At 40.3% G+C, this 27,841-nt stretch overlaps 1 protein-coding gene across 8 annotated transcripts in view; it reads right to left on the bottom strand.

Moving 5' to 3' along the window:
* PCSK5 (proprotein convertase subtilisin/kexin type 5) overlaps positions 1–27,841 on the bottom strand; it is a 464,549-nt gene that overhangs the window by 394,130 nt on the left and 42,578 nt on the right. The gene's annotated exons all lie outside the window — the stretch shown is intronic.

Raw genomic sequence — 27,841 nt, 5'->3', positions numbered from 1 at the left:
TGCGCTGGTGTCATCTGCACCCCTTTTCCCTCTCAAATTCTGGAAGAGTATAATTTATGGCAGAGCCTCTCAGGAACTGAGCTCCTGGCAGGCACTCGGGAAACAGCTGTCGAATGTTAATGAGTAGAGCATGGCCGGAGCACGAAGGAGAGCCGATGCTCATCTCTGGCCTTCTCTTCCACGAATATAAATTTAGGGAATAATAAATGCAATCCTGTGATATAGAAAAAGCGTAAACTGGCCTTTATAGCAATAAGGTTTAATTTACAATCTTTGGCATCTTAAATTTCCTTTTGTTCTTCAGCTGTTTTTCTTTATTCATGCCCTTTCACATGATCACATTCCCTCTGTTTTCCCAGAATATTAAAATTAGTTTTTTCTCTGATAGTCTCTCTCTCGTCTTGCTTCTTCCCCAGCCCCTATTTCCTTTCAAGGATTAACTGCCCACAGAGTTTTGGATTTCTCACTCCTTCAGAAGTCCACACTATTGAGCTGCCCTGACCTCTGGTTGTTTCAAACTAATCCTATTCCTTCCAAGTCTTTCATTTGTTTCCCCTTCAGTTCTCCAGCTTGTAAGAATATGACAATTGCTCTGAGTCTTCTGACCTATAATTTAACAAAGGTAGGCAGAAGAAGAAAGAACTGTCTGTTTTATTTTTATTTCACAGTTGAAAAAACACCTAAAATCTATACTATGTTGCTTCTTCAATCTCCTTCACTCTCCAAGTCTTCACCCTACATACAGTTAGTTACACTTCTGTTTCCATCATCGAACACAGGTAGGATTACAAACATGGACTTTGGTGTTGGGCACATGAGTTTGAATCCTAGGTCCTCCACAAACTAGTGTGCAAAATTGCTGCTTCTGCCCTACATAGAATGGGAATTACAATATCTACCTCAGAGGGCTTTGCAACATTTGAGTGGAACCACCACAGACCCACAGTGACCACTCAACAGGCAGCTATTGTCTTTACCATAAAGCTTTAACCATCCCTTACTCATTCCTATTTCTCCCCTGCACTAAGCACCGTGCTGTGCGCAGCACATGGTGAGTATCCAGTAAAGTCTTTTCAGATGAATGTTGATTGCTGCAAATGAAACCAATGGAACTTGGTTCCCATAAGGATTCTTAAGTTTCACCGGCAAATGTCTCCATTTGTGCCATCACCACAGAGTCGGCCCCAAGCCCAGCCACACCGGAATGTGTACAACTGCTGGACATGGGGCATTCGGTAAGAAGTTAACTGGGTTCATACAAATGCTTCTCCAATCTGGGTAGGGAGCAGGGGGGATCATCGAATTACATGAGCACCTCACAGTGGTTCAATAGCATCCTCTTTCAGTAAGAGCATGACATCCTATGGTCTCGTGTGTACATGAAACCCATGAAACCTTAACCCATGCAAGGTGAAGTCCAAGCTTGTCAACATGGAACAAGCAGCCCTCTGTGACATGGTTCTTAGGGTATCTACCTTATCAGCCTGGCCCTCCTCACCCCACTTGCTCCATATTCACACACCTTAGCTTGAGGAACAATGAAATGTGGCCTAAACAATGCCACTCTCTGTCATGCATCTGAAGTTTCCCCAGTCTTCTTCCTTAGAATGTCCTTGAGCCACTTCAATGTTTTTGTCCACTGGCAAACTTCTTCTTAAAGATTGGCTCAAGAGTCTTCCCTTCTCTGGAAAGATATTCTAGATTCTCTGAACAATTTTGTGTGCTCTTTCCTCAAAGTTCCCTACATGTCATGGGCACACTTTCTTCAGAGATCACCAATGATCACTACCCTCCTATGAATTTCCCCCCTCCCAGGCCTAAAAAAATGTCATTTGTAATATTTTGTCCCCTCAGTTTCTATTTCTGCCAAATTGCAAGGTTAGACCTTTGAAGGAAGGCCAGTGTGCCACAATGTCGGCTTTTGTGTCTATCTGCCCTGTAGATTACCAGCTCCTTGTTAGGCTGCACAGGGGATATGTAGTGTTGATGGAGTGAATGGATAAATACACTGCTTTCAAGACTACAATGTGCTTTTTGCACGAATTAACCTCTCTAACCTTCACACTACTCTGAGTTCTTATTATTGCCATTTCTATTTTATACAAAAGGAAACTTTCACTCATAGAGCTAAATCATTTGCCCAAATGTTCACTGTCAATGAAAGACAGAGACAGAACTAGTTCTTCTGACTCCAAATCAAGGGGCCAGAATCTTCCACGGGGAGAAAAAAGAAAAATCCCAGTGCATTATCTCACAGAGAGTCTCAAGCTCATGAATCTTAGATGGGTAATGGCCTGGGTCCTCGAGACAGGTTTTAGCCTCTAAAGCTCATACCCTTCCCCTGAACCAAGCTGCCTCCAAGCTACACAATCCATGGATACACATGGGTACCCAGAAAACAGAATTCCATCTGTTGTTTATAGTCAGGTTGTGTAAATCACTGTTAAGCATACAGAGTAAAACATCCTAATAAACTCATTTTGTTCTCCTCCCTTGAATTACGCTCTATTCCAACTCGGACAGGAGCTAAGAGAGGTCAGGTCTTGAACACTATTGAGCCTGGATTGGGTCAAAGGCTGAGTTCATTCTAGGCCTGTTACAGGGGATTGTTCTCACCCAGGCATCATTTAAAGCTAAGTAGGCTTGCCCCAACTTAGACCTTAAATCTTACAACTGTGAATGCATTACGTTTTGATTACTTTTTGCATAATCTTTTCAAGTTTACAAAGCGGTTTTAAATCTTATTTGAGCTTCACAGCAACCCAGTTAGATAGATAGGGCAGACATTGTTCCTAATGAATAACTGGCTGGAACAAACAAATCTCAGGTTTCTGAGAGCTGAGATTTAAGGCTCAAACTCATGGTTCGTTCCTCTGTTTCATAAACCATCATTCTCAGGTAAGAAAGGAGGATCCATTTGCCCGCTCTTAGAACCTCGGTGAAACACTAAATGTTAACAGAATCTCTCAAAATAGAATTACCTGAAAGAAAACAGTCGCGCCATACAACCACTGCAAAGCAACTGCTCTCTGTACCTACATCATTGTTCCAAACGTTTTCATTTTTTCTTCTTGCCTAAGAGGAAATGTTGATATTAATACTGCAGTGTCTTCCAACAGCATATTTTAGATTTTAAAAATGAGATGTGTAACACATTAGATTAGAAAACAAAACAGCTAGACACATAGGTTAGAACTTTTGGTGCAGATACTAACAAGCCAGCTGTATATAATTAGGAGACAGCCAGATCCTACTACAGTCACCATTTCAGCCTTCCACAGAGAGGCAGGACTGTGCTCCTCAACAGATGGTAGCCAAAATCCTAAAATTCTGTTTTTGTCAGAAAATTGGAGGAAGGTTTTTTTTTTTTTTCCTAGTGACAACTTCTGATTCTTTGCTACACCCACAAGTCATCAACTGTAGGAAATTTAAGCTAGAGTCACTAATTTGCTATTTATTGTAACAACACTGCTTGGTGTTTATACAGCACATTCCATTCTGTGATCTCCAAGAATGTTACGATCTTTTTCTACTAAAACAGATGGAGAAACTAAGGCACACTAGACCACCCACATAGTCACCCTGAGAAGCTAAGAGCAGAAGCCATCTGATGGATCACTTGGCCCGAAACGCCCTGCCAGGACTGAGTCAAAATTCAGTTTAATAAAAAGACACAATACCGAGAAGGTGGGCTTCCCTTAGCACAGAAGCTCAGCTGTTGAAAAAGGTGGGCATACAGCAAATCTCATGACACCAACACTCATTAATTTGACTTATAACTCGCTGATGGGTAAGCCTACAGACAGCAGCCCTCTGTGTAGGATGCCAGGGACTTGGTAAGGCCCTCCTATGAATTTTCCCTCTCCCAGGCCTAAAAAAACGTCATTCGTAATATTTTGTCCCCTAAGCTTTGATTTCTGCCAAATTGCAAATCTGCTGGGGAGAAATAATACTTTAAGCTAGTATTGGTCTTTCACAATTTGTGAATTATGCCCATGAGAATCAGTCTGAGAAGTGCTGAGGAAGAGAAAACGAGGAATTCCTATAGGAGAATAAGAACAAAAAGAGGTGGAAATAGAGGAAAGAAGACTTCAACGAGAGGCAGACCACCAAGAAAATAAGGGATCTATTTTGCAATCTTGTCCAAGTTCCAAGATATTTCCTCTTCCTTTCTAATTAATGTGCAGGCAGTAGTGCCTTTTAGTCAGCATTCCAGTATTTCTATGTAGTTTATATCTTAAATCTTATATCTATAAATGTCTTAGATTTCAGAGAGGGTAATTCTGAGTCACTCTACTTTTGCCTTCAAATCTAGGATTATTTCAAAGAAAACTTTAAATGATATTAATATATTTTCAAATGTGTAATGAGATATTGGAAGTCTACCCAGAAGTTGCCATGGAAGATTATCTGGGAAGTGACCAAGGATAGGCATGGGCTTTGGAATCTAACCAATCAGGATTGCTTGCCTAGTTTAGTAGTTGACCTGCCCTATGGCCTTGGGCAGGTTTCCTAACCACCCAGCACCTCCCTGATTTATCAGTAGAATTATGGTAATAACACCTACTCACTCTACAGGTTATCAAGAGGATTAAACTAGATAAAAGAGTGACAAGCTTAGTAAAGGACTGAGACAGAGTATGTGCTCATGCTAAGCATTGCAAAGTATGCCAAGGCCAAAACTTCAAACCAGAAGGTAACAAACAGGGCAATTCTAATAGACTTGATTATATTAATTAAAGATGGCTGTGAGATATAAAATGTGTTTGCAGAGAGGCTGCAGCCAGCAGGAATGACTAAAGAGTTAGAGGCAATATAGTGTAGTGTTTACAAGAGTACAGCCTGGACGCTGTAGCTGTTTATTAAATATGCTTTGAGCGACTTAATCTCGTAGGGTCTTTTTTTCTCATTTGTACCATAGGGTGACTACTAACAGTGCCAAACTCTTAGGGTAGTCAAGAGCACTAAATGATTTGAGTTAGTACATGTATTCTCAACAGGGGTGATAGCACATTGGAGGGTAAAAACAATCTTAGGTATTAGAATGGTTTATGACCCTCTAAAGCTCAACCCTGTCTGATAAAAACTTATTCCTTTGTATTTAATTTTTCTCATTATGGATAAATTAAATTTAATTCAAATTCAAATTAACACAGTTAATTTAAATTAAACCTAAATTTAATTTAATTTTTCTCCTCAAGGGGACAATAATAGGAAAAAAAAAAAAAGGCTGAGAAACACTGAGTTAGTATATACAAAGCACTTATAACAGGGCCTGACCTATAAGAAGTATCTAAGAAGTATTTATTGTGGTAATTTTTCTTCCTGTTTTTAGTAGTAGAGGTAGCATCCCGGCCTCAATTAAGTATGTTACAATTGAATTAATTTGAGGCTACAGTTTAAAACTAAAGTTTAAATGTTTTAAGCTCTTTAAAATTAATTAAATCATTAAAAAAAATGACTACAAAGCATGTGGGTTGGTGAGAGGGGGTTTAAAGAGTAGGAGAAGGGAAGCTGATTTTCCAGCCATGTCTGTGAATTCCAGTGTAAATAATGCTCATCTTTCTTCATTGCTCCTTTCCCGCTTCCCGCTCTGTATTTTTGTCAGAAAGAAAAACAAATGCCGGCGATAGCCCGGCATAGTGAAAACAGCAATATTTGGCTAAGGAACCGGGCCTCTCCAAGTCTGTTTCCTAGGAAGAGGTACACTTTCCCCAAAGTTTATTGAAAGCATCGATTGACAGAAGATTTATGAATGCACAGCACTTGCCCAGCACCTATTAGGTGCTTGACAAATACTAGGTGTCCCTTCATATAGGCAGTCCGAATTAATGTGAACCACAGATTTTTCCTTAGGACGCAGTCAATACTCAGTGTAGAACCTAAAAGATTTCCAAATCATTTTTAAAGGAAGATGTCTACTTTAAAAAGAGATATTTCATGGTTCGGAGAGAATGTGCAAATAGATAGCATTTCAGAGACGTACAGGCAAGCACTACACAATGAAATTTTAGTGTGCTTTCTCATAATTTTCCTTTCTCCTTGGCAAGGACAGCACAGAACTGGTCTCCTGTTGAGAAAGCTCTAGAGTAAAAGGATAGGACAGATTTTCAGGCCATGCTCCCAGTATGCTGGCTTGGTTTGGCTGTTGGAGGCTTCCACCGGGTATGTGTGTATCTCCCTTTGGTTTTCCTGATGTCTCAATCCACTTGATCCATGTAGCCAAATTCCCACTTCAGTCTCCTTAATAGGGATGTTCTGGAGAGCCAAGCATTTTAAGTTTAACAAATTGCCATTGTAACAGCTACAATTATGAGTAAATTTGATCTTAAAAGAAGCCAAGGCGCAGTAACTCAATAACTTTGTGACACAGCCATCATTATAGTAATGATAAAGTACCACAGCGTTTTCCTGGGTGCCTCATCAGTTTCCTCTAATACTAGGAGTGGGAGGGGGGATATTCGAGGGTATACTTTCCCTCCCACCCAGGATGTTCATTAACCAGCTTGTGTGCTTGTAAATTCATTAGCACCATGAAGGTTTACAAACACAAAGACAGACTATTGATGTGCTTTGAGTGTTAAAGTTATTGATGAGTGTAATCTGAACAATAGTGTTCCAATAAAGAAAAACATATCCTGATGATAATCTCAGAAGCCATGTACAGATTCTACCAGGAGGAAAAAAAAATAGGCCTGTTTCTACAGACAAAATGTCCAGCATGTTCACAAAATCACTTGGTTTTCTATACTCCCATGTACTGTTTAGCCACATAGTTACAGATTATTAACCTATTCAGATGGCTTACAGTGTCCTTTTATTCTTATTTGAAGTTTATTGGCTTAACACCTTCCAGTGTGAATGTGAACACAAAGGTTACTATAAGACCTTTCTCATCTTGATTCTTAGCTCCAAGTCCAAATTACTGCTAATTTAAGGTGCAAAGAGAGAGGGAGGCTTTCCCCCACAGGACTTCACTGGGGCTCATAAGTAAAATGCCATCTCTACTCAAATCTTACAATAGTGACAAAACCACATACTCACTTTTTGTTTGTTTTACTAAGGTCTAATTACTCTTAGTTTCAAAAGTGCGGGAATTTGATAGGTGCTTAAAACACGTCTGTCGAATAACTGAGTAAATGAATAAAGCAAATACGATATTTTGCTATCTCTAACTCCACTGTAAATCTGCACACGTTAACACAACACACACACACACACACACACACACACACGCATGCCAATAAAACTACCAAATTGTTTCTGCTTTCACAGAAAATGCAAGAAGGAAGAACAAGCATGTTTCCTTCCAGTAGGCACGCGGCAGCAGGTTCTCACATTTGGTACCAGATTCCTGGCCAAAACAAAAGGACAATCTCATGGTGAAATCCATCCCCTCACCAGTCTCTCAGCTCACTTTAAACCCTGCATCAACCTGACTTACTGTTAAGCAACTTGACTTGGTGTAACCATTGCCACATAGCAACACAATAAAATATTTATTGGTGGTGGCTGCTCTTCCTGGAAACCCTCCCCTCCTCCCTATCTCTTTTCCCTAATCTCACTTCTTCTGCTTCCTCACCATTAAATCTTTACTCTTGGTGCTCAGAGTACAAGGGTGGATTACACATACTCGCTTCTGAGATGAGACTGGAAAAGTAAAACATTTGCCCCGCCCAGGAAAGAAAAATGCTCCCAAGTCCATTTGAAAAAAGTTTCAAATGAGACAGTCATTTTAGACTTTGAAATCCCAGCAATTAAGGATATTTTTTCATGTTCCCAAAGTCAAAATACATAATGTAATGGAATACATATTGTCAAGCAGGTGTTAGAAGCTACAGATTTCAAGTGAAATAACTGAACAATTTTCTCCAAATCATAGAGTTCATACTCCTGGAAACTCCTGACTGTGCAGTTGTCTTGTATATGGTAATAGATTAAAGTTACAAATAAACACCAAAAGGTGGATAGTGCAAACCCCCAATGTCCTTCAACTGGTGAATGGATCAACAAGCCATGATACATTCATGTAACAGAATACTACTCAGCAACAAAAACGAACAAGCTTTGACACACACTGCTTCATGGATGAAATCTCAAAGGCATTATGCTAAGTGCAAAAATCCAGACTCAAAAGACTACATACCAAATTATTCCATTTTTTATGCCATTCTAGAACATGCAAAACGACAGGTCCAGAAAACAGATCAATGGTGGCAGGAAGCTAGGGGCAGGGAAAGGAGCTGAATACAAAGGAACCCAGGATAATTTTTGGTGGGGGGTAGTGGGGACTGTTCTTTGTCTTGACTGTGGTAGTAGTTACACAACCATATACATTTGTCAAAATTCAACAGAACTGTCCAATAAACAGGATGCATTTACTATATATAAATTAAACCTGATTTAAATTTTCAAAAAGTATGCCATTCAAAACTAACTGATAGTGGAAAAAAACCAAACAAACAAGGATGGCTTCAGTATAGAGATGACGGAGTAGAACGGGGCTTAAGGGAAGCTTGTGGGATGAAGTGACAGTCTGTATCTTGACAGGGATATAGACTTTGGTTCTAACTCAAAGACTGTATGCTTAAGACTTGTAATTTCACTGTACGTAAATTTTACATTAAAAGAAGAAAAAGCATAAACAAATATTGAATTATAGTTAATGACATGCATGCTGAAGTATTCAGGGGGAAGTGGATGGATGTCTGCATTTTACTTTGAAATACATTGAAAAATTAGCTGGATTAATGGATGGATAAAGATAGGTGCACAGATGTGATAAAAGAAGTGTGTAGAATGCTAATGGTAGAATCTAGGTGGTAAGTATAGTGATGTTCACTTTAAATTCTTTCAAAACTTTACTGTATGGTTGAAATTTGTTATAATGAAATGTTGGCGGGGACATCAGTTCTAAAGAATTAAAATACAGTCATCCCTCGGTATTTGTGAGAATACTAAAATCCACAGCTGTTCAAGTCCCTGATATAAGATGGAGGAGTATTTGTATATGGCTTATATACTTTTAGCCATCTCTAGATTACTTATAATACCTAATACAATGTAAATGTCATGTAAATAGTTGTTATACTGTACTTTCAGTTTTTAATTTTATTGTTATTTATTTTATTATTATTTTATTGTATTATTTTTACTGTTTTTTCCCAAGTATTTTCCATACATAGTTGGTTGAATCTGTGGGAATCTGTGGATAAGGAGGTCTGATTGTATGCATTAATACATAAAGCAAAAGATTTTAAAGGATGTAAGAGTTAATATGCCATAAACTGTTAAAAAGCTGCAGGGTATCATTTTTCTGTGTCTATCCTTTTGAAGCATCTAACATATTATTCAGATTCAAAGTTTATAAATCATGCCACAAATGCAGAACCGTTCACATTTCTTTACACAGTTTGCTCAACTACACGCTTGAATTGGACACATGAGGCTGAACTATTTATCCATTGATTGTAAGAGAAAACCGACTCTTTCAGAATGCCTTCATAATTCCCTGCCCCTGTATCAACTCACAGTGCAGGCGCTGATGCTGGTCCACTGGGGAAAACTGTCTCTAAGTTTCATTCCCAGTGATGTAACCCCAATGTCCCCCAAAGTCTAAGCTGTGCAGTCATTAAACTGGAAAAGACCAGCATTGTCTATACCGGCGACTCATTCTGTTATCTTCATATAGGTCTACCTGTGAAGCCTTTGCCCTCTCAGGGTAATTCAGCAATCTCAGATTCAGTGCCAGTTTGGACTCTCAACCCTGTTTCCAGCAGTTAATACTAACTACTGGTGAGGACTTCTGCCTACCAAGTGGAAACGTTCTCCTCTGAAGGAACAGTGCTACAACTACACCGCTTACAAAATTTCCAAAATCTACAAATCTTTCAACGGTTGCTTTGCCTATAATCATACAATCTGAAAGACAACAGCTGATCAGAAAGCAACTAAATAGATGCATTCATTTAAAAGGCCCTTGTTGTGGCAGCTCTGAGAAGGTTAGCTGTAGCAGTTCCCCACCTGAACACACACACACACGCACATAACTGTGTCTCACTATAAAGGTTTAAGGGTCAGGTATACAGAAGGACAGTTTGTAAAGTATCTTAAAAGGTGCAGAATGAGTTTGTCTTTCTACTAAACTACAAAGAAACAACCACTATGGGGTGGAGAGACTTTACTTGTTGGATTACAGATACTGTTATAAACAGGGAAACCAATCTTAATGTCCCAACATAGCTGGATACCCCATTCTCCATGACGTGATTATTATGCACTGCATGCCTGTATCAAACATCTTGTGTACCCCATAAATACAGACACCTATTATGTACCCACAAAAATTAAAAGTTAGGCCTGGCGCAGTGGTTCACGCCTATAATCCCAGCATTTTGGGAGGCTGAGGTAGGCGGATCACGAAGTCAAGAGATTGAGACCATTCTGGCCAACATGGTGAAACCCTGTCTCTACTAAAAATATAAAAGTTAGCTGGGCATGGTGGTGTGTGCCTGTAGTCCCAGCTACTTGGGAGGCTGGGGCAGGGGAATTGCTTCAACCCAGGAGGCGGAGATTGCAGTGAGCTGAGATCGTGCCACTGTACTCCAGCCTGGCAACAGAGCGAGACTCCATCTCAAAAAAATAACTAAATAAAAAATAAAAAATTTAATAAATATTTGTCCCAACATAAATATTGGCAAAAGAAACGATGGTTATACAATGCATGTTCCTTTATGATGAGGATTTCAAGGAAAACTTCATGACATGGAAAAATAGGAAATCCCCTGACTTACTGATGTCAGGGGATAGTGGGATTTTGGTCAGTCCTTACACCTCAAATCCTTTCAAATGCTCCAAGCCCATTTGAAAAAAAATTTATGCCTCAGTACTTACACCAATGTCGCAGTACTGGTATTCTTAATCCTAATCTTAAAATTGTTTAGGTATAAATTAGGGTTACCCAAATAATAACAAAGGATGCTGAGTTAAATTTCAGATAAGCAACAAATAAATACTTCAATATAGATATGTCCCTTGACATATCTAAGACATACTCATATTAAAAATTTGTTATTTTATCTAGTATCCCTAGATACAAATATAAACTTGAGATGTGTTAGTGAAAACTTTTCTTAAAACATATTCATTAGTAACTTCAAAAGCAGTTTTTTGGTTTTTGATCTAAAATCAGGCCCAGATCTTACATTTGATAAGATAGGAAGTGCTATGAGGGCAGTGACTAGGTTTGCTTTTCTAGTTTTATATCTGATGTCTAGCTCAGTGCCTTGTACACAATGAGCTCTCAAAGTATCTGTGGTGAGTTAGAATGGCAATCATTAAAAAGTCAGGAAACAACAGGTGCTGGAGAGGATGTGGAGAAATAGGAAAGCTTTTACACTGTTGGTGGGAGTGGAAATTAGTTCAACTATTGTAGAAGACAGTGTGGCAATTCCTCAAGGATCTAGAACCAGAAATACCATTTGATCCAGCCATCCCATTACTGGTTATATACCCAAAGGATTACAAATCATGCTACTATAAAGACACATGCACACATATGTTTATTGTGGCACTATTCACAATAGCAAAGACTTGGAACCAACCCAAATGTCCATCAACGATAGACTGGATTAAAAAAATGTGGCACATATACACCATGGAATACTATGCAGCCATAAAAAAGGATGAGTTCGTGTCCTTTGTAGGGACATGGATGAAGCTGGAAACCATCATCCTCAGCAAACTATCACAAGAACAGAAAACCAAGCACGTTCTCACTCATAGGTGGGAGTTCAACAGTGAGAACACATGGACATAGGGCGGGGAACATCACACACTGGGGCCTGTCGAGAGGTGGGGGGCGAGGGGAGGGATAGCATTAGGGGAAATACCTAATGTAAATGATGAGTTGTTGGGGGCAACAAACCAACATGGCACATGTATACACATACGTAACAAACCTGCATGTTGTGCACATGTACCCTAGAATTTAAAGTATTTTATATATATCTATATATCTATATATCTATATCTATATATATCTATATATATATGTGTGTGGGGAAGCCAGGCATGATGGCTCATGCCTATAATTCCAACACGTTGGGAGACTGAGGCAGGAGGATTGCTTCGGGCCAAGAGTTTGAGACCAGCCTAGCCAACATAGTGAGATCCTGTCTCTACAAAAAATTAAAAAAAAAAAAAAAAAAATTAAGTGGGCATGGTGGTATGTGCCTGTGGTCCCAGCTCCTCAAGAGGCTGAGGGGGTAGGATCACTTGAGCCCAGGAGTTTGAGGCCACAGTGAGCTGTGATTGTACCACTGCACTTCAGCCTGGGTGACAGAATGAGGCCCTGTCTCTAAAATATCCATGGAGAAAGCAAATGTGTGAATGGTTAGTAAAACTCTGGATATCTCTCTCATGCTACCTCATTCCTGGGAGACTTCAGTTTTCTCCATGTAAGGAGCAACCTCATTTTTCCCAAAGTTTCTATCTTCTTTTCTCTCTGTACAAATGTGAGTTGAAGAAGGGAATCCCATGAGTCCCAGGAGTAAGTCTGAAAAGTGTGTCCATAGCCTAAGGGACATTATTGGAACATTCCATTTAGAGCAAAACCTGCCTTTGAGTTGGGGCCTAGCAAATCTGTCCTAAGGACACAGTCCTGTTTCTTACCTACTTGCTCTGTTAGTCTTTTGCACTTTTGTTGGTTCTTTTTTTTTTTTTTTTTTTTCAATTTTTCTTGGAATGGCAGCCTAGGCTTGCCAACTCATGTATGAAAATGCTTACTTAGCTCTGCGAAAGGATTAAAAAGTAATCTACATAGCTACCAACAATTTTCATTAACTGCATCCACCCTCGTTCTATCTGACTTTATTTTTGGTTTCTTCTATTTTCTATCCTGACCCTATCACCACTGGCCTCCTAATATATTTCTAATTCTAATTTTCATGGCTTCGTAAAATTTGCTCTACTGCCATTGTCATTTTAGAAGGTATGCTATTTCTTCAAAAGCCACATAAAGTTTTTAACTCCTTAGAAGAACCTCTGTTAACTACAATGTTTTGCTATTTGGAAGTACCTTCTTCTGGAACTTCCTGAATGCCAGCAATAACACTTAATTATTATTATTCTCATCATCATTCTCCTATATTGTAAGAAACACGTACTACAGGAGCAAAGAAGCAGTTACTTGTTCCTCATTTATTACATGCATAGCTGAATAGATAACATCTGTATTTGTCTCAAGACTAACCAAGTTAATCTCAAGTCTAACTGCAAAATTAGCCTTTTAAGGCAAAACAGTGTCTGGGGAAGAGCTCAGAGTGCTAAGAAATATTTAAATATTGGCCGGGCGTGGTGGCTCACGCCTGTAATCCCAGCACTTTGGGAGGCCGAGGCGGGCGGATCACAAGGTCAGGAGATCGAGACCATCCTGGCTAACACTGTGAAACCCCGTCTCTACTAAAAATGCAAAAAATTAGCCGGGCGAGGCGGCGGGCGCCTGTAGTCCCAGCTACTCGGGAGGCTGAGGCAGGAGAATGGCGTGAACCTGGGAGGCGGAGCTTGCAGTGAGCCGAGATCGCGCCACTGCACTCCAGCCTGGGCGACTAAGCGAGACTCTGTCTCAAAAAAAAAAAAAAAAAGAAATATTTAAATATTGGCCAGGCGCGGTGGCTTATGCTTGTAATGCCAGCACTTTGGGAGGCCGAGGTGGGTGGATCACGAGGTCAGGAGTTCAAGACCAGCCTGGCTAACATAGTGAAACCCCATCTCTACTAAAAATACAAAAAATTAGCCAGGCATGGTGGCGGGCGCCTGTAGTCCCAGCTACTTGGGAGGCTGAGGCAGGAGAATCACTTGAACCTGAGAGACGGAGGTTGCAGTGAGCGGAGATTGCACTACTGCACTCCAGCCTGGGCGACAGAGTGAGACTCCAACTCAAAAAAAGAAGTATTCTAAATAATTATTGAGGAAAAAGGCAGAAGGAGAACGTTTGGAAAGAAACTAAAACAGAGAATATGAAAAAAGCGATATGATGGCAACGTGAACTAATAGTAAAATCACAAGTGACACTGATTCAAGATGGTAATTAATGGATCAGAATGAACATTAGAAAGCAGCTCATCTGCTCCATGATTTTACAAGTGAAATAAGCTCAATGAGGAGTGGCATGCTAATAGCCACTCTGAGCTAGTAGTAAAGCTGAGATCAGAATCCAAATATCCTAAATGCAACTGATGCACTTTCATTTTATAACAGTGTCTCTCCAACTAGCTGCTCTAATGTCTATACTTAAAAGAGACAGTACTGTGTATGTCACCATAAAATGATGTCAGTACTAGGAGAATAAAGAAAAAAATTACAGCTCCAAGCTTTATTATTGCCTCTATCACTTATCTTCTAAAATTAATTTCAAATGTCATTTATTCATTCTTTTATTCTTCTATTGAAGGTTTTCTACGTGCTGGATATTGTTCCAGGCCATGGGAATATCACAGTTAACAAGATGCATGGCCTCTATTGAATCTATACCCTAGAATGAGAAAACCAACAGTTACCAAATATATAGAGAGAGAGTTTTGGATTCAGATAGATACCAAAGAGGAAATTAACATGCTGAAGGCAGACAGGAGTTGGGCAGGTGAGATTAAAGATCTACTTTAGCAAGGATACTGGGGGAAGTCTTTCAAAGGAAGTGACATGAAGGCTGAGAAGACATCCATCATACAAAGACCAAAGGAAGCATATTCCAGGCAAAGGGAACAAGGGGAAGGGCTTGAGACAGAAAGAGAGATAGAGATATGGCCAAGTGTGATGAGCAAAAAGGAGGTGTGTCAAAGACTAGCTCAGAGAGGTAGAAAGAGGCTAGATCATAATGGCCTTTGTAGATAACTTTAAAAAAATGGATTTTACTTCAGAATCAATAGAAAGTCATTAAAAAAAATCTCTTTTGAACTCTGGAAATTTACTGTCTGTGGCGAATGACTGTAGAAGAACAGCAGTGGAAGTAGAGGCAATTGCTGTGAACCAGGTCAACACTGATGGTGGGATTAACCAGGATGGTGGCAGTGCAGGGGGAGAAAGTCCACAGATTCAGAGCTGCAAGATAAATTTTAGTGGTGGGGCCAACAATATCTCTTGATGACTCAATGAGGAGAAACGAGGGAAACGGAGAGAATCAAGAATGATTCTGTTCCATTTCTGGCTTCGGCAAAAATGGATAAATCATGGTGCTATTTATTGGGAAAGAAAAGGCTTGGGCACTATGGTGATGGAAAATGTAAAATTTTTTTTATGGTGATAGAAATGTAAAAGTTCCATGTATGTTATTTTTATTATTATATTTTATGTTATATTTTATTATATATGTATAACATATATCTTATATGTTATTCTTATATTATTATATTTTTATATGTTTTATTTTATTTATTTACTTATATTTTTTGAGATGGAATTTCACTCTTGTTGCCCAGGTTAGAGTGCAATGGCATGATCTCAGTTCACGGCAACCTCCACCTCCCGAGTTCAAGCAATTCTCCTGCTTCAGCCTCCCGAGTAGCTGGGATTACAGGCATGCACCACCATGCCCAGCTAATTTTGTATTTTTAGTAGAGACAGGGTTTCTCCATGTTGGTCGGGCTGGTCTTGAACTCCCGACCTCAGGTGATCCGCCCGCCTCGGCCTCCCAAAGTGCTGGGATTACAGGCATGAGCCACTGCGCCTGGACATCTTATTTTTATTATGACATTTTAGGTGCTTATTAACTATCTAGTTGGGGATGTCAGGAAAGTAAACAGTGATAGAAATTTGAGGCAAGGACACCAGCATGATGGTGATTTAAAGCAATGGAAATGAATGAATTCCTCTAGGGAAAGAACAGAGCTGACTGAGCCCTGGGCTCTCCAAACTTTACACATGAGGTAGAAAAGTGCCCTCAACAAAGACAGAAGGTGCAAGGGGAAAGACAGAAAGAAAACTCGGGGAATGTGCTCTCAAGAAAACAAGTCAACTTTTTCAAGAAGGAGCAAATGATCAACCATGATGTTAAGAGCATGGTAGAGTCAGATAAGAACAGAAATATATCCATTAGTTTTGAAATAGCAAAGCACTGTTGCTTTGATATTTCAACAAAAGCAATTTTACTATCGTTTTTAAAAATCAGGCACTGTGGAAAGGTTAAGAGTTATTTTTATGCATATGTGCATCCTTCCAAACCTATCCTGCATAAAATGATAGCCACACACACACAGGTCTTTTTTGTTTAAATGTAAAACATAAATGGGAACACATCTTCATCTTCTACTCTCTTCATATACTGCTTTTTAAAACTTTATATATATATACGTGTGTGTGCATATATGTGTGTAGGTATATACGTATGTGTGTGTGTATGTGTGTGTGTGTGTGTGTGTGTGTGTGTGTGTGTGTGTATATATATATATATTTTTTTTTTTGAGATAGGGTCTCACTCTGTCACTCAGGCTGGAGTGCAGTGCTGTAATCTCAGATCACTGCAGCCTCAACCTTCCTGGCTTAAGTGGTCTTCCCATTTCAGCCTCCCAAGCACCTGGGACTAAATGCCCCTGCCACCACGCCCAGTTGATTTTTTTATTTTTTGTTGAGACGGGGTCTCACTATGTTGCCTAGGCTGGTCTCAAACTCATAGATTTAAGTCATCCTCCCCTGCCTCAGCTTCCCAAAGTGCTGGGATTATAGGCATGAGTCACCACACTCGGCCTACATATTATTTTGGAGATCATTCCTTACCTGAATGTATAAATTTATGACATTATTTTAATGGCAACTTACTATTTTGTTATAAGGATTTAACCTACACTTCTTATCTTTTCTTATACGCACAATTCATTATATTGCATTATACTGTGTACTTCTCTAAGTATATGTATGAAAACTGGAAGTCTTCAAGTGACGGAAGATTGATAGGTACAGCTCATCCTATAGGAATGGGAGTAAGAACTAAAACACAAAGGTTCTTTCCACTGCGTCATATTGCCTCCTTTTGTATTGTAAGAATTGATTGATATTTGGAAGAACTCAGCACACAAATAAAATTTGCAAGCATTTAATTAACAAATAACGACCTTTCAATGGCGGTGTTTTAATTGGATTTCTTATTTACTCTTGCATTCATTAAAATAAAGACATGAATTAGTACAATTTCCCTTCAAAGCCAGACAATTAAAATGACTTTGAGTTTTTTGTTGTTGCTGGATTTTTGTTTGTTTGTTTGCTGTTTCCACTTCCTAGATTTGCTTATTTTATCTTAATTTGGCCAAGATTTCAACAGAAACTATAGGTTCAAAATTCCCTTCTTAGTACCTATCTAGAAATTTAGAATGCTATCATTACATTTTCTAGTTTCAACAGCTACCTTTTTAGAATCTGACATCTTAGGAATATCACATAGGCTGGGCATGGTGGCTCATGCCTGTAATCCCAGCACTTTGGGAAGCACAGGCAGGTGGATCACCTGAGGTCAGGAGTTTGAGACCAGCCTGGCCAACATGGCGAAACCCCATCTCTACTAAAAATACAAAAATTAGCCTGGTGTGGTGGCGTGCGCCTGTAGTCCCAGCTACCCAGGAGGCTGAAGCAGGAGAATCACTGGAACCGGGAGGCAGAGGCTGCAGTGAGCCAAGATTGCACCACTGCTCTCCAGCGTGGGTGACAGAGCAAGACTCCATCTCGAAAAAAAAAAAAAAAGAAAAGAAAAGAAATACCACATCAACTAGAAAAAGTAAAGATTTTACAGTTAGTATCTTTCCTTCAAGTGGCTAAAGAGATTATGCAAAATCCATAACCTGCCTCCCCTGGTCATACTCTTCTTCCTGTTTTTATGGCCATCACTTCTATTTCCTATTTGTTCTTTGCTTTAACTTATGGCGCTTCCTCAAACAAGTCTGTTAAGCCTGTCTCCCAGGGCAGTCATAGATGTCAGTGAAAAACCGGAGGAAGCAGAAGAGAACTAGAATAAGCCCTCCACCTTCTGCCACCATCACTGGCACCCTTCGCGCCACAACTTGCAAGACCTGAGCCTGTTATGTTTTGCGTGATACTCATATTTCAATCTGGAGACTAAAAAGGCACAGAGGAAACCATGTTGGAGCCATCACCGTGGTACATAACTGACACAACTAATATTGTGTGTCCATGTGAGCATCAGACCAAAGCGAAATTATCAAAGTGATGAGATCTGTCGTTTATGCCTTTCTCCCTTTCTTCCAACACAGCCAACCCAAGGGGTCACAAACTGTGATGCCCCAAAGATGTGTTTCCTTTGGTCCGTACAAATATTTTTAAACTTTTGAACTAGTTGCCAGCGTTTAAAAATGGAAAACGATACGTAAAACTCAAGACTTGCAGGTCCTTTTAAATTGGCAACACCAAGCCAGCTCCGCGGCCTGAGGACAATGGGCCGCAGCTGAGTAGCAGCTGCTCCGTGCAGGCAAAGAGGGCGCTACGCTTTGGCGCATGCCCAGTGAGCTTCTGCCTGGCCCTTCTCACTCACTCATGTTACCTGCACTCCCACTTGAGGCATGTGAGTTTACGACCTTTCGAAGTGAAGTACTGCCAAGTACTTTCTAATAAAGATTTGGCAGCGCTGCCAAAATAGCTGAGAAATCATTTTTTAAATAATTTACTTCTGCCTATAAGAGATTGGGTCTTTGATCTAAACGTTCCCATCAGATATTCCAGCAGCGTACAAACTGACCCTCTGGTTTCTGACCATCCAGACACCTAGGAGACCTGGAAACAAAACAGATAGGACAGGGAGGTGGAGAACACAGTGGACCCGGCAACCACATGCTTCTTGAGGTCTCTTCCACCCTCGTCGTCATCGTGTCACCATAAATGGATCAAAGGGCTAACCTAAAAGGCTGAAAGGCTTCTCCCGAGAGTGTATGCATTCTAGTGGGATTTGCAAAGACTCAGAAATGCTATCAAATGCTAAAAACAGGGATTTGCTATAATGATTCGCATTCATAGCTGGTGAAAACATGGCAAAAAAGGTAGCCAGAAACGAGAAAGATGCCCTAAGTCCCTCTTGATCAGCACGTCCGCAGTCTCTCTGCTTGTCATTGGATCCAAGCCCATGCTATTTCCAGAATATAGTGTATTCTCAGGATATTTAGTAACCATTTTTACTTTACCAGTAAGATGAGGAGAGGCAAACGTGAAATCATCATTCCTAAGCAACCACACAAAGCCTCAGGTACCTACCCGAAGAAAACACAGCCACCCTCGTTGTGCAGGAACACAAGGCCAAAGCCACAGATCTCAACACACCCTGGATCAGCCCACACAGCTGGATGAGCACAAACCCTGGATTGTTATATTACACTTACAAAACTGCACTGCACAAAAGAAAGCCCAAACATTAAGTCATTATCGCATTTAAAACTGAAGAGCAGCATGTTAACCTGCCAAAGAAAACACCCAGGAGTGCTCTCTGGAAGGAGGGCAGGCTGGGAGAGAGGCAATGCAGCAGTGGCCTGCACAGGAAGCATTTGAACTCCAGGTGAAACTCATTTTGAAGCTATGCTAGACCCCATGAAATATTATTTGTGAAAAGGTATGGCCACAATTAATGAAGAGGCATGGTAGCAATGTAAGCCATGTAAGATTGACCTCACACACTTCTGAATACTTATTTTTAACCAAATAAGGTTCTTTAACTCCAAAGTTCACCTAGTAGATCAACTGTACGTAAAAAGCTCGCAAATGGTTTCGTCTCCAAGTTCAGGAAAGAGATAGCAAATGTGATGGTTGCCTCCACGGATCAATTGCAGATCAATTAGTAGTAAAGAAAAAATACTTCTGAAATTATAAATTGAATCCATGGGGAAATAGAATTCGACTGATAAGGAGTAGATGCGCACAGCCTCTCCATTATGTACAGGGAAGTACTCCTGTACTGCAGTTACTCCATCACACCTATTTTACTCTTGAGGCAAAAAGAGAAACCCCAGGCACCTGAAAATCTAATCCTGAGCACAACAGGCACCAACCTGAATGAGTAGGAAACTTGAACTTGCTTTTCTTCTTTCACAGGTCTGATTTCATCTAATTCTGCCAGCTACATCCAATCACTTCATTTCTCCCTTCCTGTCCTTTTCCTATGTCCTTTCTTCATTGCACAATGCTTGAATGCTCTGCTTTAAATTCTCTTCAGAGGAAATGGCTACGGATAAATGTAACAAATGGGAAGCTAAAGCCTTGAACTTGATGCTGGGCCACACTTATAAGGAGACAATTGCTTTTCCAAGAGAATAAACAAAGGGCTTCAACTATTTAAAGAGCTATTATGAAGAAATGGATTTAACACTATATAGAATTCTGGAAGGCAAAAGTAGACTCAATGGATAAATGTTACAGGCAAGCAGATTATAACTAACAAGTTAAACCTCTTAAAATATAGAAATGTTTGCCCTGTCTGATGGTGAAACCTCTTTCATTGGAAATGTTCAAACAGATCTGAAAAAAATTCCTTTTAGAAATACAATGGATGGAGGTGGCAGGCGCCTGTAGTCCCAGCTACTCGGGAGGCTGAGGCAGGAGAATGGCGTAAACTCGGGAGGCGGAGCTTGCAGTGAGCCGAGATCTGGCCACTGCACTCCAGCCTGGGTGACAGAGCGAGACTCCGTCTCAAAAAAAAAAAAAAAAAAAAAAAAAAAGAAATACAATGGATGGTATGGCAGCATTGGATAAAGTGATAAGACTAAATCAACTCTAATTCTAAGGAGTCTGTGATTCCACAATAAGTAATGTTATATGAATAACTTTTCCAAGTGAGAAACGCAGCCACACACAACCACGTGAAGAGGCAGGCTGGCTGAGGTGAACATAGGGAGCAACAAGATGGGAGATGCCCATCGCTGACATATCAGAGGGGGTAACACTGTCCTAGTCTTGGGATAAAAACTGACCCATAATAGACTGGAGGACAGAAAAAGGATTGGAAAAGATAAAAGATTGATAGGCTAGAACCTTTGAGATAAAATCTAACGGGGGGGGGGGGGGAAGGGGAAGCCATGCTTATGTAATTAACTACATATGCATAGGGCATGGGTGTCTAACTTAATGGCAGTTTATGGTTTTACTTTTAAAAGTCAAAAATGCCCTACCCTACTAGAAAAGTCAGGATTTTAGTTTTTCTGGTTTTGGATAAGGGGAAGGAAAATGAAAGAAAACAATCTTCTTCTCTTCACTCCCTCTCTCACACTCTTCCAACTCCGTGAGCAACTAAAGAGCTTCCATCCAATATTCTCCTACAGATAACACTGTCCTTGACCCAAATGTCTGTGGCTGGCCAAAATTTATAGACAGACTAGTAAGAGGCTTTGAGGATGTGAACTCAGACTATTGTTTCTAAAATTTAGCTTAGATCTCTCGGAGAAATGTTGGTAAGTCAACAAGAAAGATGTGGACAAGAAGAATGAAAGCCTTATTGGGCAGACTGCTTTAAAATATAACAGCACTTTCTGCAAAACTGTGTTATTATTGCCCTAGTGCTTCTATGTTAGTATGTTAGAAGTCTGTGAATCTCTGTCATTTAAAAAGTTAATCATAACATAATGTTAACACACATTATATGTGTGAGTCAAGGCTATTCTTATTCTCTGGGCTCATGTGCCCAAACTGACCACATCATTTTCTTAGCACCAAGAGGGTTGTTCTTACAATGTGGCTACTTTTGCATTTCCTTCTTTGAAGCCTTGTAAGTAAAGAATAAAAGGAGGGGAAAAAAGGAGTGTGCAATTTACTATAGTAAGTAAAAGCCAGGATCTGTTTAGCGTGTGTATCCCCTACGATTCACTCATGTGTTTTTCCTTTCTTGAGAAGGTGGTGATCAAAATTAACTTTAAGGTTGCATCACCGATTTTCCACGAAGCCATTTCACATGGTCCAAACCCACAAATGTACCTCCACTCCGGCACACAAATCACCCACCCTATCCACACCCAAGATCAAAGAAAAGGAGACCTGCCCAAGAAACCAAGTCACACCAACACTTGCCTTATATGCCCAATGAAGCCAGCTGGGAGTAAAAAAATCAAAAATGAGCTTGTAGAAATTTGCAGTCTCTAAGTATTTTTTCCCCACAAAAGACTTATTAATTGGGAAAGGGGAAATACAGGTGTACTTTGTTTTATTGCACTTCTATTTATTGCACTTTGCAGATACTGCACTTTTTACAAATTGAAGACTTGTGGCAATCCTGTACCAAGCAAGCCGGTTGGTGCCATTTTTCCAACAGCGTGTGCTCGCTTCGTGTGTCTGTGTCACATTTTGGTAATTATTGCAATATTTCAGACTTTTTCATTGTTATCATATCTGTTGTGGTGATCTGTGATCAGTGATCTTTGATGTACTATAATTGTTTTAGGGTGCCACAAACCACACCCATATGACAGTGAACTTAATCAATAAATGTTGCGTTTGTTCTGACTGCTCTAGACTGACTGGCCATTCACCATCTCTCTCTCCCTCTCCCCAGGCCTCCTTATTTCCTAAGACACAACTATATTGAAATTGGGCCAATTAATAACCCTACAATAGCCTCTAAGTGTTCAAACGAAGAGTCACTCTGGTCTCACTTCAATCAAAAGCTAGAAATGATTACACTTGGTGAGAAAGGCATGTCGAAAGCAAGCATAAGCAGAAACCCAGGCCTCTTAGTTAGCCAAGTTTGTGACTGCAAAGGAAAAGTTCTTAAAAGAAATTAAAAAGTGCTACTCTCATGAACACACAAATGATAAGAAAGGGAAACAGCGTTATTGCTGATAGGGAGAAAGTTGTAGCGGTCTGGAGAGAAGATCAAACAAGCCACAACATTTCCTTAAGCCAAAGCCTAATCCAGAGCAATGCTGTAACTCTCCAATTCTAAGCAGGCTGAGAGAGGTGAGGAAGCTGCAGAAGCAAAGTATGAAGCTAGCAGGGATTGGTTCATGAGGTTTAGGGAAAGAAGCTGTCTCTGTAAGTTAAAAGTGCAAGGTGAAGCAGCAAGGGCTGATGAGAAGCGGCAGCAAGTGATCCTGAAGATCCAGCTAAGATCACTGATGAAGACAGCTACACTAAACAACAGATTGTCAAGGTAGATGAAATAAAACAGCCTTCTGTTGAAAGAAGATGCCACCTATGACTTTCATGCTAGAAAGAAGCAGGTGCCTGGCTTCAAAGCTTCAAAGGATAGTCAGGGGCTAATGGAGCTGGTGACTTCAAATTGAAGCCAACGCTCATTTGCCATTCTAAAAAATCCTAGGACCCTTAAGAATTATGCTAAATGGGGGGCTGGGTGTGGTGACTCACAGCTGTAATCCCAGCACTTTGGGAGGCCAAGGCAGGCGGATCACCTGATGTCAGGAGTTCGAGACCAGCCTGACTAACATGGTGAAACCTCGTCTCTACTAAAAATACAAACATTAGCTAGGCATAGTGGTGGATGCCTATAATCCCAGTTACTCAGGAGGCTGAGGCAGGAGAATCGCCTGAACCCGGGAGGCAGAGGTTGCAATGAGCTGAAATCATGCTATTGCACTCCAGCCTGGGTGACAGAGCAAGACTCTGTTTAAAAAAAAAAAAAAAAAAAAAGAGTTACACTAAATCTACTCTGCCTGTGCTCCATAAGTGGAACAACAAAGCCTGGATGACAACACAACTGTTTACAGCATAGTTTACTGAATATTTTCAGTGAACTGTTGAGACCTATCACTAAAAAAAGGTTCCTTTCAAACTATTACTGATCACTGACAATGTACCCAGCCACTCAAGAGCGTGGACAGAATTTACAAGGAGATTACTGTTCTCATGCCTGCTAACACGATATCATTCTGCAGTCCATGGATTAAGGAGTAATTTCTACTTTCAAATGTGTTTAAGAAATAGATTTTATAAGACTACCGCTCTGATAGATAGTGTTTCCTCTATTGGATCTGGAAAAGTAAACTGAAAACTTTCTGGAAAGCATTCACCATTCTAGATGCTATTAAGAATGTTCTTGATTCATAAGGGGAGGTCAAAATAGCAATATTAGCAGGCGTTTGGAGGAAGTTTATTCCAACCTTCATGGATGACTTTAAGGAATGCAAGACTTCAGTGGAGAAAGTCACTACAGATGTGATATGTGATAGAAACACCAAGAGAATTAGAATTAGAAGTGGAGCCTGAAGATGTGACTGAATTGCTACAATCTCATGATAAAACGTGAACAGGTAAGGAATTGCTTCCTATGGTTGAGCAAAGAAAGTGGAATCTACTGGTGAAGGTGCTGTGAACATTGTTGAAATGACAACAGAGAATTTGGAATATGACATAAACTTAGTTGATAAAGCAGTGGCAGTGTTTCAGAAGATTGACTCCAATTTTGAAAGAAGTTCTACTGTGGGTAAAATGCTATCAAACAGCATTGCACGCTACAGGGAAATCTTTTGTGATTTCCCCGTAGTTACGGGGAAATCAACTGTGTTTGCAAACACAGAGTCAACTGACATGGTAAATTTCATTATTGTTGGATTTTAGGAAGTTGCCACAGCCACCCCAACCTTCAGCAACACCACCCTGAGCAGTCAGCAGCCATCAACACTGAGGCAAAACCCTCCACCAGCAGAAAGATCATGGCTCACTGAAGACTCACAAGATCATTAGGATATTTCAGCAATAAAATATTTTTTAATTAAGGTATACACATTTTTCAGACATAATGCTATTACACACTTAATAGACTATAGGATAGTATAACTTTTATATGCTTTGGAAAACAATTTGTGTGACTTGCTTTATTACAATATTTGCTTTATTGAGGAGGTCTGGAACCAAACTGCTCTGTCTCTGAGGTATGCCGGTAGTAATGTTAAAGTAGAGAAACTGGCAGATACGATACTTACCATGTGTTCAAAGTTAACACCACCAGTAATGAAACAAAGCAGTATCCCATGCCTCTCAATCTGATACACTGAGAAGAACACATCGCTTCTCTGATATTCTTGCCAAAAATGTTTTTGCCAAACCTCAATCTAATCATGAGGAAACAGACAAACACAACTTCAGAAATATTCTACAAAATAGCCGGCTTGTACTCTTTAAATGATTTCTAGCTTATGAAAGAAAAAAAAAAGAAAGCCGAAGAAATATGACAGAGCAAAGAGGACCTGGGAAACATGACAACTAAATGTGATCCTGGCCCCAGAGGCAATCAAAAAATTTGGATAAAGTCTGTAGATAATATTAAATTAATATTAATAGCCAGATATTTATTGTTATACTTACGGTTATAAAACAGAATGTCCCTATTTTAAATAACTACACAGTGAAGTATTTAGAATTGAAGGTGCATCATATCTGTAACTTGATCCCAAATGTTCAGAAAATTTATATATATGCATACATTACATACATATATGTGTGTATATCAGCCGGGTACAGTGGCTAACTCCTGTAATCCCAGCACTTTGGGAGGCCGAGGTAGGTGGATCACGAGGACAAGAGATCAAGACCGTACTGGCTAACACAGTGAAACCCCGTCTCTACTAAAAATGCAAAAAATTGCCAGGCATGGTGGCACACACCTGTAGTCTCAGCTACTCAGGAGGCTGAGATAAGAGAATTGCTTGAACCCAGGAGATGGAGGTTGCAGTGAGCCAAGATTGTGCCACTGCACTCCAGCCTAGGTGACAGAGCGAGACTCCATCTCAAAAATAAAATAAAATAAAAATAAAAAATATGTGTGTATATGTGTGTGTAGATAGAATGATCAACTAATTGTAGTAAAATGTAAAGCATTAACATTTGGGGGATCTAGGAAGAGTATATAAAAATTCTTTGTAACATTTTCATGTTTGCACATTCTCTGTAAACAAAAAGTTTCTTAAAATTAAAGCAAACAGGCCGGGCACGGTGGCTCAAGCCTGTAATCCCAGCACTTTGGGAGGCCGAGACGGGCGGATCACGAGGTCAGGAGATCGAGACCATCCTGGCTAACACGGTGAAACCCCGTCTCTACTAAAAAATACAAAAAAAAAAACTAGCCAGGCGAGCTGGCGGGCGCCTGTAGTCCCAGCTACTCGGGAGGCTGAGGCAGGAGAATGGTCTAAACCCGGGAGGCGGAGCTTGCAGTGAGCTGAGATCCGGCCACTGCACCCCAGCCTGGGCGACAGAGCAAGACTCTGTCTCAAAAAAAAAAAAAAAAAAAAAAAAAAAATTAAAGCAAACAAACAAAAAACACAAGGCCAGGCACGGTGGCTCACGGCTGTAATCCCAGCACTTTGGGAGGCTGAGGTGGGCAGATCGCTGGAGGTCAGGAGTTCAAGATCAACCTGGCCAACATGGTGAAACCCCATCTCTACTAAAAATACAAAACTTAGCCAGGGGTAGTGGTGGGTACCTGTAATCCCAGCTACTCAGGAGGCTGAGGCAAGAGAATCACTTGAACCTGGGAGTTGGAGGTTGCAGTGAGCTGAGATTGCGCCATTGCACTCCAGCCTAGGCAGTAAGAGTGAGACTCCGTCTCAAAAAAAAAAAAGCAGGAACTCCCAATGTCCTTTGCTCCCCCCACCCCCAACACTGAGAAGCACTGCAATGCTTTGGGTGGTCTTCCCTGAAAGCATCAAGTTCCCTTCGGGCATTAGTGTATCTCCAAACCCCAGAGCCTAACACAGGGCCTGACATCTGCTAGGGGCTCGCAAAAGGGCCAATGAATAAATGAACTACAAGAAAGATCCAAAAGAGTGGGCAATCCCCAATTTGTGGCTCTCCCTCTGCAGAGCTGGTAGGAACCCTGGCTGTCTTGTGTAAATGTTAGCCGGGAATGATGAGCAGACGGCATTGGAATGGAGAGTAAGTTGTGGCTCTACTCTAAGGGATTATTTTTGTTGAGGAGGCAGGGGAGTGCAGCATGTACTCTTGGGCTGGCCTGCAATGGCCCCGCTCTCCTGAAATAGGAGTGCATTCCAGGTACCACATGTCCTACCATACAAGGTCTCTGTCAGATCACGCATAAGCCATGTGATGCACTGAGATAAGAAGAAATAAACACCAAGATGCACCAAGATAACAAGAAGGATCGAAATAGTTTCACGTTCAGTAAATCCTTTATCATGAAAATAATGCCTCATGACATTTTACTTCCCAAACCACGAGTACTTAGTTTATCAAATTCACATTGATTTTGTACATGAGGTCTGAAATTAGCATCATTTTAATTATCAAAGTTCAAGAAAAACTTCAAAAAAGTTTAAGAGTTGAAAAATAAGACTTTGCTTTGAAAATGCAGCTAATTCATGAATGTCCCAAACTGATTGCCTCTCCAGAAAACTTCAATTCTGAATAGTGACAAAGGAAAAAACATGTAATCCACAGACCATGAAAATGTATTAGGGGATGTTCCTATAACCCACAGAAAATAGGGACACAGAAGAGATGTGCTTTTTCTAGCCAAGTTACAATTTCACAATCACGAACACTGTGTCATAATATTCCAGAAAAAAATTAAACAAGGCTAACTACAGCACATAACTGAGGGCAAGACGCAATATTGCAAACCTCATTTGCATATTAATTCCAGGGGCCTTTTTGCTTTATAAGGAATATAATTTTCGAGGATATCTAGATGAGATTGCTATGCACACTGGTAGGGACTTATCTACCAGTTTATTTGAAAATGAGTTCTTAGGGCAAACCCAAATCATAAGGAGGGGAAAAAAGCAACACCACCCTACAATCAGGAATACACAATCAGGAGCCCACTGAGGAACTAGGGCAAGTTGGTACAGCTGCGCCCTCTTCCCCTTTACTTGACACGTCAGAGAGGCCAATTAGTTCT

Source organism: Macaca mulatta, chromosome 15 (genome assembly GCF_049350105.2).
Source record: "Macaca mulatta isolate MMU2019108-1 chromosome 15, T2T-MMU8v2.0, whole genome shotgun sequence".
In the NCBI taxonomy this organism is placed as follows: Eukaryota; Metazoa; Chordata; class Mammalia; order Primates; family Cercopithecidae; genus Macaca; species Macaca mulatta.
This window is presented reverse-complemented; position numbering and strand designations above follow the sequence as displayed.